Below are 10794 nucleotides of genomic sequence, written 5' to 3' on the forward strand. Positions count from 1 at the left end.
AGGAACCCCTCAAACTGCAACCTTCCGTTCATCCAAAATAGATTTTTATTTCTGTATATCTAGTATGTGTGTGCTGTACGTCCATCATCCTGTTGGATAAGCAGTTCCCAGACCAACCTGCTTTGTCACAGTGTATCTTAGGTGCATCTTAGGTTTCCGGTTCCGGGTTACACAGCAGGACGCGTGGCGTGCCTCTCTGCCAATACAACCCTCTTCTAGGTGGGCGGCCGTGGGGCAGCGGTAGGGCGGTCGACTCATGATCATAATATTGCAGGTTCGATTCCCGCCTTGCGTGCCGAAGTGTCCTTGGGCAAGACACTGAACCCCACCTTGCCTCTGGTGGGAGGTTGGCGCCAGTGTTTGGCAGCGTAGCTGCCATCAGTGTGTGAATGTGTGTGTGACTGTAAAGCGCTTTGGGCCTTCGTAAGAAGGTAGAAAGCGCTATATAAATATATGCCATTTACCATCTTCAAATTACTTAAAAAGTTGATTTTCTCCAAAAAACAGAGCTGACCATGCCCCCGAAGAAACCCCAGGAATACGAAGACCTCTGAAATCCTTTATGGACCAATGATGGAAGAGTTCCGAAGATTTCGGGCTCAAAACGAGCATCTAAGAAAACCGGGTCGAGATTCTGGAGAAAAGACTGGACGATGTGGAACAGCAGGTAAGGATGAATAATGTCATTCTCACTGGAGTACAGATCAAACCTCGAACGAAGCTGACAGCAGGAGCTAAAACAAATGATTAATCACTTATTGAAAATTGTTAAATTGATTGACTTTTAATGATTTTACTTCACTTTCTCCAAAACTTGATAAAAAGATTCAAAAATCTTTCCTAATGTAGCATAATTTTGCACGTTTTTAACTTTTGATACTTGGTGAAATTTTGCTATGAAAATTCCTGAAACAGTGTTGTGTCTACTTTACTGATATAGTATTATGTTTTATTCATATGAATGACTTTTATAAGTAACATAATCTGCATATAGTTCAGATGACTGATCTGCATTTGCCATGTTGATTTCTAAAATAGTTATTTTTGACGTAATACTTAAGTAATTCATCTTTGTCATGTGCTTTATCGATATCTTATGATTCTTAATTCTGTCTGATAAAACCTAGGAACCAGATATTGATAAATCATGTAATAAAATGGTTACAGTATAACGGGGTGGGATTATATAAGTTCGCTTCCTTCCACTCCCTTTCAAGCAATATTTATTAATGTCTAATTATCCTAAGTATGATTAGTTACTGTATGAATGTATTGTTTTTGTGTATTATTTCTACTTAATTGCTTGAAATAAACCATTTCAAATCAAATCAAATCAAAAAATCAAATCATCTCATCCTCCTGTTTGTTCTGACCCCCCCAGAGGGAAGACGTTGTCTTTCTTCACTGCTCTGTCCTGTCAGACGTCATCAGATCCTCCTTGCTGTGTTTCATTTGCTTCTGCATACGCTGGTTCCCCAAATGACCTCTGACCTCCTGCTGTCCCTAGAGCCCCTGCTGCTCTTTATCTTCCTTTAGCCATGTCACCAACACAACTCCAACTAAACACAAACACAATTCACACACACAACTACAAATAGTTTGTTAAAATGCAGACAAAGCAAAGAATTATACAGTCCATAACTTTTAATACAATCAAAACTTCTACACTAAAGCACATAATACACAACAAAGTGTAGAAAGTGAGTTTTACTGCCATAAACTTCTGGAATTTCTGGATGAGAAACAGACGTTTAGGACACAACGCAGCTACACAAACTGTGAGACGTGATGAGCTGCAGCCCTTAAAGTTAGGATTATGACGGGAGAGGATCCACTATTTATTGTTTTTTTGTTTGTTTTATTTTTTAAAATGTATTAGTATACTTTTCCCGGAATGTTTGTCTTATTTCATAAATAATATTATTTCTTTTTTTTTTTTCTTTTATTAAAAAGATCATGAAGGAATTAAACTTTATTCATAGCACTTTACATCTCCTTGAAGGTGCCAAAGGACTTCACAATCAAAACATGATCTAAAATGGGAACAAAAGTTTTAAACCAAAGACTCTAGAATATTCTCTTTTAGAATATAATTTTTCAATCCAAATGTTTTCATCTACATTCAATGTTATATCATTCTCACTCCACACATCTGCTCCTGGTCCGGCCCTTCTATCCAATTATAGAACCTAATGCCCCCCCCCCCCCCCCCCCCCCCTCCAGTTAAAATAATTGCCCAGTGAGTATGTAGTTATATTATTATTATATTATTATTATTATATTATATTATATTATATATATATATATATATTTAGTATGTAAGTAGCTTTAACCCTCATGTCCCCCCCCCATTTTTTCTGTCTTTCTGTCACACACACCTGCACGTTCCTCTCTGTGTTAAACCTCAATCCTCCTTTACAGAATAATATTACAAATATTTCTATTCTGATTTAGAATTCCTCAACAACATTGGACAACAACAACCATTCTGTACTTGGGGGGTCCTCACCTGCCCGGGACAACAAACCCAGTGAACCAGCCTCCCGTCAGAGAACTGTTGGAGTTTCCAAACTCTAGGACACTTCATCACTTTTTCTTTTTTTCTCTTATTCTGTAAACCTTATTGTCACTTTTCTTAAATACTCTAATTTCCCCAAATGTACAATTCTACAATTTACTGAGTTACTCACTTTGAGGACATCAGACACTTGATTTGGCCACGCCCAATGTAGAATTTGATTGACAGGTTTCTGCTTACCTTTGTAGGGTTCACCCGTGTCGTCAGTCCACTCCTGAGAAACCCTTCATCCAGGCCAAATTTAATCCAGAAAAACTGTCCTCAACCCCCCCGTCTGTGCCTCCAAATTGCTGCCGTCTCATCCGGCCTTCACAGATTCAGATGGTTCAGGACGTCCAAAAATGAAATGTGCAGAAATGAAAAGACACACAAGAGTCTGCATGAATTTTCAAACCTTTTCCAAAAGGGGAGAGGTGGAGAAACACGACCTGTTAGGCTCTGTGGCTGTCCTCTCTCTCTGTCCTCAAGGCCAAAAGGCTTTTTTATTATCCAGTAAGGGAAGATGTAAACATACTAGATACGTCATTAGAATGGTGTGTTTTTGTCTAGTTTGCATTGCAGGTGTTGTGGCTCCATAAACACTCCAGTACAGAAAGAAAACAGAGACTAAAGTCCAAAACAGGCCTACTGGTGACCTTGGTACCTATTATCTGTTACTGAAGGCAGGAATCAAGCAGATTTCTGTAATGAAATATACATGAATATATAGAATCCATTAAATGCAGAATAACAAGAACAGAGAAAATATAATAGAACCTCTGTTCACCTCCACAAGATCAATGTATTTATTTTAAAAAGCAGAAAAGCACGTCTCTGTTTCTGTGGTGGGGGTCAGGTGCATGGGGGGGGGGGGGGGGGGGGGGGGTTGCTCGTGGATCTTTGTCAGACTGGGGGGCTCTTGGATGCCTGGATCGGTCAGGTTGCTGCTCTGTCTGCCCCTAGCTCTGGGGTGTGGGGGGCCCTCCTGCCTCTGCTGCAGCGTTCAGTGTGATCAAGGTTCACTCTGAGAGACTCACATTCATTCAACACACCTGATTGTTCACCTCTACACTAAGACAGACATGGGTGTTGTTGTTTCTCTTTTCTACCCCCCCCCCTTCATGAATATTGGTAATGTGAATATTGTGTGTTCCTGTCTGTGTGCAGAAATCCTGGGAGACAAATCTTTAAACATTGATGTATGATTATACTTCTAACCTGTAAATAGTTATGTGCTGATTATTTTATGTAATTCACTGATGACACTTTTATGTTTTAACTTTGTAATATTGACTACCCCCCCCCCCATTCTAACCCCTTCTCCCCCATCTCTGACATCCCACTCTGTTTCTTTCTCTCCTCTTTTGTTTCTTTTCTCCGTCCAACAAGGAATGTTTCCAAATATCATTTTCATAAATAAAGCTTAGCTTCAAATTCAGAAGGGGTTTATTCAAATATACTCTTAGTCTGTCTGAAGATCCATAAACCCCAATTATAACAACAAATCTGTCCAATAAATGAGACACTCAACTCTGATCTGTTTGCTCAGCTGCTGGACAAGTGAAAAAAAATAGAATCCATTAAATGCATAAAGAAAAGATCATAGAAAATATAATAGAACCTCTGTTCACCTCCACAGAATCCTGGCAGATATAAACACATTAAATAAATAATCCATCACTTGTTTGTTCTCAAACTTCCTAGATTATTCACAGGATGTTGACAAAATGTTTGTCACTTTGATGTTTGTTCTGTAAAACTTGAAAATATTAGAATTTATGTGTAAAATTAATGTTTTGTTCTTAAATGGATTGAAATGATTTTAGTTTTTTCTTTGAGGTTCTTCACCTAAGAGTTTGTAACTGACATTTAGAAGAAAGTGGAGGTTAATCTGAAGTTGAGTTCAGATGAAATGTCTGTTTCAGAGAATCCATGAAGTTCATGCTGTAAACCTGAAATGTTTGGAGAAACTCTAAATAAATGACAAACATGTTGAGATCCATGAAGACCACTGCCTCCAAACAAGTCATTTGTTCCTTTGAACCTTCACCCTTCTGTGTTTCATGGAGGATTTCCCACCAGGTGAGCCAGCAGCAGTAAAGCTGAAGAGGAGCGGCCGTCGTCTGACCTTCAGCTGATCTGGAAACTCCCAGAGTTCCTCAGTTTGGCATCAGTTCATCAACAGAGAATCATTTTGCTCTCAAATCCAGAGAAATGGATAAAACATTATTTAACAATGAAAATTTTGACAAATAACGAGCTTCTCAGTCCAAATGCAGTCAAATCTGTTCTTGCTCCTGTCTCTGGTGTGAAGAGGAGCAACCATTTCTCCTCTTCACATGGACTTTCAGGGATGAAGATCCAGCGTTTAGAGGATGATGGATTCTCAGCAGCTCCACACATTTTCAGCTCCCAGACATAAAAAGTGGATTTCAGACATCCCAGAGTTTCACTCAATGAGTTTCCTTCTGTTTCTTAGCAAACTAACTGGGATTTGTTGAATCTACGTCCTGAAATCTCCAGAAATGTCCACAGTTGATCCAAGTGAGTTTCAGCTGGAATGATCCAAGTTTCCAGAAGCTTCAGTCTGGATGTCATTCTAGAGAGAGATGAACTAAAAAGAGCTGCTGCTCATTTGATTGTTGCTGCTTTACTTTCTACCAACATTTGGATCCAATATTAGAAGAACAAAGATTTGTCTTCCTGTTTGGCTTTCATCCAAATGACTGAATTTCACCAAAGAAAAGTCATTTTCAACTCCAGAGACTCCCACAGTGAGACACCTGCTGGCTGTTCTTTGTAACTGCAGCTTCTAGAAACGTCTTTGTTTCTGTTTTCATATTTTCAAACAGTTTGTTTTCTTCACATGAAGCCTAAAGAAATGTCCTCAGAATGATGGAAACAGTTTTTCTGCAGCTTGAAGCTGTTCTGGAAGATTTTCTTCTTTAGTGCAGAGAAATCTCTCATTTGATGAGACGGAGGAACTGCAGCAACGTTTCCTGGAAAACCTCCACATTTCATTGAAACCATGTTGGAACTTTGTCCATGAGGTCACATGGTCTAGAAGAAGCCCCAGTTCCAGCTGACAGAAGTCTGGTTCTGATCCATCAGATCTCACTAGCAACAGAACCAAACCTTCACGTGTTGCAGCAACAGTTTCCATGTTTGGGAGGATCTTCTGAAGAACAGCTCAGTTCCAGATCACATCATGATGTTTGATGTTTTCTTCATTCCAGGAAATCATCTGTGTCTCCTTTGATCTGTGCTGAGTCAGCACTTTGACTTCTTTTTTTTTATAACTTAAGTTTTATTTTTCATTTTTTGTAAACAAGATAAAGAACACTAGAACATGACATCAAACAGATAAAGTCTTACAAACAAAGAGTAGAAAAGGAAAGAAAGAAGATGATAATAATAAATAAAAATAAATAAGTAGAAAAGGCAAGGAAGAAAAATAATAGAACATGTCAGCCACCATTCCAGAAATGTCATACATCGACCAGTGAGTTTTTATATACAGTCCATCTGTCCCATTTTTCCTTAAAATGTCCTTCTCTCAATCTTAAAACAAAAGTCATCTTTTCCATGATATAAATCTCCTCCACTATTTCAGTCCAGTCTGTGAGGGTTGGTGGTTCTGGCTTAAGCCATCTTCTGGTTATTGCTTTCCTTGCCGCAATCAGGAATATTTTCACCAAATACTGATCTTGAGGAATGACTGTTTCAGAAAGGTTGCCCAGATGTAATACTACCTGCTTGAAGGGGATTGTGTAGCGCAAAGCGTTTGTTAAGACATGATGGATGGAATGCCAAAATGGTCCTATTTGCGAACAGTTCCAGAAGATATGAGAATGATTTGCCTTTACTGCACCACACTGTCTCCAACACATCTGTGGATTTGCTGATAGTTTGCTTTTAATTGAAGGTGTAATAAAGAAGCGCATGAGGTTTTTCCAATTAAATTCCCTCCATTTCAGTGATGTGGTAGAGGACTGAGTTGATGCACATGTTGAATACCATTCTTTCTCTGAAATAGTGATGGACATTTCTTTTTCCCACTTTTCTTTAACATATAAAGTTGTGTTTTTCTGACATGAAATGAGGCTGTGGTACAGTTTAGAGATCATTTTGGATGTTTTATGTTGGTAAACTCCAATTATTACCTCTAAGACTGGGTTTTGTTCACTCCCCTTTTCTGATCTAATTGCTTTGTTAAAATATTCCCTCACTTGGAGGTATCGAAAAAAATCATGGTTGGTGAGTCCAAATTCCACCTTTAAGTCCTGGAAGTCCCTCATCTTATTTTTATTTGTGATTGTGGCAAAGGATGTAACCCCCCTTTGTTCTCCACTGGTTAAATGTTGAATCGTCTTTGTGCAGTTAAGAACAGTGCAGTTAAGAACCAAAATGCAGAGAATATCAAATGGCCTCCTCAATGCAGAGAAATATTACAATGTTGTATTTTAAATTATTTTTACATTGTGTGTTGGATAATGTGTTATTGAGGCACAATTAGGGCTGTAAAAACGTAGAGGTGGTCCTTTGATGATGATGATGTGATGAAGATCAGACGCTGATGTCACTGATGTTCTGGCTGTTGATGGGCTGGATGTGGGTCCTGGTGGTGCTGAAGAATGAAAGATCCTTCTACCTGCAGTCATTCCTGAAGGAAGCTGATTGCAGCTGTTCTCTGCTGACAGATGGAATGATGGGAAATGAAGTTCATGTTGAAGTGTGGTCCAAGCAGAACAGAAAGGTCTCACCTCAAAGTCAGGACTTGGATCAGCTGCTGTTCTCTGGGAGCGTGCACGTGCTGCTGCATGTGCTTCTGTCATGGCGTTCTGGATGAGCTGCTGAGGTCTGTTTGCATCAAGACTCTCAGCTGCTTTAGTCAAACTGCTGAGCGATGGAACAATGGAGCCGTTTCTGAAGGAAGAGGATCAAACATGATGCTCTGCATCCGTTTGCTTCAGGAAGTGGAGGTTTTTTAGAGTCTCCAGACTGTTTCTGAACGGCCAAAGAAAAGCAGCTGATGTGGTTCTGTCTCCTACCAGCAGGGAGCGCTCTCAGCCGGACAGAACAGATCCTCAATGCTGCTCTGAGAAGGACTCTTCTGTTCCAGAAGCAGAGACTGTTCACATCCAGGAGAATCTGGACTCCAATGAATCCCAGAGAATCTCCTCTCTGCTGTTTGGAGACTTTGACCAGCAGAGGGCAGCAGAACTTTCAGCAACTCTGGATCTGATCCCACAAAAACAATCCATGGATGATCAGATTTCAGAAGATTTGAAGGATCAAAGACAAAGATGTTCTGAAGAGAAGATGTGAGAAGAAAGTCCAGAATGAATCCACTCTGACTTCTCCTCATGTCTCTGAAGCTTGTGTCTTCATGTCTTCACCTCAGAGTTTCTTCTGGATTCCATGTGGATCAATAATATTGATCATGTTCTGTTGTCATTTTCCATCAGAACTTCAGGCTTTTCTCTGCTGATGATCTCTGAGCTGAACTTCTTGGAGGAATTCCTGAATCTGGGATTTGGAGCAAACAGTCAGAACAAAGGAGGTTTCCATTTCTTCTAAGCTCTGCCAGAAGAAAAGAGCTGAAGCTTGAAGCTGAAGCAGCATTTGCTCAGAGAATCTGTCCTCCAGACCAACAAGTCCCACCACAGCCTTGAAGACGTTTCCAGAAGCAGCAGCAGACTGTGTTCCCATGACGATGCTGAAGTCAGCTGCTGCTCTGCAGGAGAAAGTCTGCAGCTCCTCAGTCAGGAAGCTCTTTCAAGCTCGTGCACATCTGTCAGTGCAGCAGCAGAAAGCCTGTTTCCCTGCAGGAAGTCTGAGACTTTTCAAAGTAAGAGCCTCATGTTGGCAGAGATGGGTTGGATTCTTTGATGCTCCAGTGTCTTTTGGATTCAGGATGAGTTCATGCAGATCTAGAAATCCCACCATGATGATCATCCTTGAGGAATTTCAAAATAAAAGACTTACAAACACCACAATCACTGCTGGATGATAAATACATTTACTCTTTATTTTCTGTCAATACATAATATTTATCAATAAATCCTTGATTGTAAATGATGGATCTAAAGTAGAAAAGAAGTCAAAGTGCTGACTCAGCACAGATCAAAGGAGACACAGATGATTTCCTGGAATGAAGAAAACATCAAACATCATGATGTGATCTGGAACTGAGCTGTTCTTCAGAAGATCCTCCCAAACATGGAAACTGTTGCTGCAACACGTGAAGGTTTGGTTCTGTTGCTAGTGAGATCTGATGGATCAGAACCAGACTTCTGTCAGCTGGAACTGGGGCTTCTTCCAGACCCTGACATGTTGTTCAATAAAGTTCATTCCAAAGCGTGACTGATTCATGAAGTGGTTCCTTGAGCCGTGAGTTTTGCCAGCAGCAGGAATCCCTGAGAGCTAGGAGACAGTTTGTGGAGAGAGTTTGTAGATTTAGGAGAAACCAACGTTTGAAATGAAACCAAAGTGTCCTAAACCAAAATCACTGAGCACATCTCAATGTTCCACAAACAGTCATTTTCCACAGTGGACCGTCACCACACACTTTACAAGACAGTTTTTCACAACTTTATGACAACAAATCCTGAAATTGTTCCATTCAAGGAAACATTGACTAATATTTGTATTGATGCTGTTTTCCATCTGTGTTTTCAAACCTGCATCAAGAATTAGCTCATGTTTATTAATTCACTTTCTTTGGAAGTTTGGCTTCTCTGATGAACCACCAGAGGGCGACAGAGAACTGTTGATATTATTAACACAACAGTCAAAGAAATCAACATTTAGCACAAAGTGAACAAACTTAGGTCACGTGCTAACGTTCTGATTCTGTTGGAAAAGCCTTTAGTTTTGATTTCTTCAGAATTTTGGCTCAAAAAGACCAATGACAAATGAAACTCCAATAAAGTTGCTTTCTAATGAGGAAATGAAATGTTATTTTTATTGAATTATCAAATGGAGACTCAGCTTCAGGTGATAAAAAAGGTTGGAGCTATTTCCAGTTTTAGAAAGAACATGCCTTCTGCACAGTTTGCAGTGAACGTTACTCATTTCTGTCAGTTTTTAATGAACTGAAATACCTCCACACAGGAGACAAAATTTAATTTTTGACAACATAGTTTTTAAATTAAAACACTATATTACACAGAAATACTTTAGATGATTTACTTTTTGAACTTTTCTGTGATTTGTTAATGAAAATAGCATCACATCACCGTCACTGCCTGGACCTCTTTCTGGGTCCTAGTGCCCTAAAGGTTACAGCTCCTGGTTATACAAGAAAAAAGTCCATTCTAGAGGCCACTCTGACGTCATCATCATCAAAGACAGCGTTACCTAGCAACCATACCAAGACCATAGCAGCTATAGAGGGGAACACAACAAACCATCAACGGCGGTTAAAGCAGTCAGACGTTTGTTCTGCAGCTCAGCAAAAATCTCTGCTTTAGGTTTTGGGGAGAAAAACAAAGGAAAACTCACGGAGAAGGATTCTGCAAAGGAAATCCCAAGTTCTATTGGTAAGTCAGCATCCTGGAAACATGCTTTGTTGGTTCTGAAGTGGCATGAATGCAGACTTAGATTGGTTTGTTTCCTTGGATTCTTCAGATGGATTCAAGCTGTAAATGTTGTCAGCATAAAGCAAGTTTGGACTAAACTAAAGCAGAAAGTGGCTTTGAAGATGGTCAGGAGAAATGAGGGCTTTTTTCAGGAATTCTTGGAAGAGGAGGACTTCTCCAAACAACCAGAATCTAGGAGGAGGTTTTTTCAGCATTGAGATCAGGATTTAGCATGAGCTTCAATCCCATTTTTGTTCAATCCAAATGTTTACCGTCATATTCAGGAGTTCAACTCTGAAAGCCACCATGACATCATAGACACTAAAGACCCTGTTACCTAGCAACCAAACACAACAAACTGTAGACTATTCAAACTGGACATTTTGGGGCAACAATTCTTTTCTAACTCAAGTTTTTATGAAAAATCCAAATGATGGAAACAGATTGTGTAAAGGAAATGAGGATCTATTGGTGAGTCACAGTCCTGGAAACATGAGTTGTGCTCTGATGAAGACGCCTGATCCAAATGTGGATTTTTGAAATGTTCTTCATGAGATTCAAACTGATTGAAGCTTTGAATTAAAGGTGTCAACACATTTCTGCATTGGATTCATTCTGTTTCAGTGTCTAAGGTTGGTTTTGTGGCAGAAACCA

The 10794-nt window shown here is 39.7% G+C and overlaps 2 protein-coding genes across 2 annotated transcripts in view; one reads left to right on the forward strand and one right to left on the reverse strand.

Moving 5' to 3' along the window:
• Positions 1 to 10794, reverse strand: part of LOC144987275 (uncharacterized) — a 371740-nt gene that overhangs the window by 239759 nt on the left and 121187 nt on the right. The gene's annotated exons all lie outside the window — the stretch shown is intronic.
• LOC144987246 (uncharacterized) overlaps positions 1 to 10794 on the forward strand; it is a 204136-nt gene that overhangs the window by 95642 nt on the left and 97700 nt on the right. The gene's annotated exons all lie outside the window — the stretch shown is intronic.

The sequence above is a fragment of the Oryzias latipes genome, chromosome 2 (assembly GCF_053564925.1).
Source record: "Oryzias latipes strain Hd-rR chromosome 2, Olatipes_Hd-rR_3.1".
Classification (NCBI taxonomy): Eukaryota; Metazoa; Chordata; class Actinopteri; order Beloniformes; family Adrianichthyidae; genus Oryzias; species Oryzias latipes.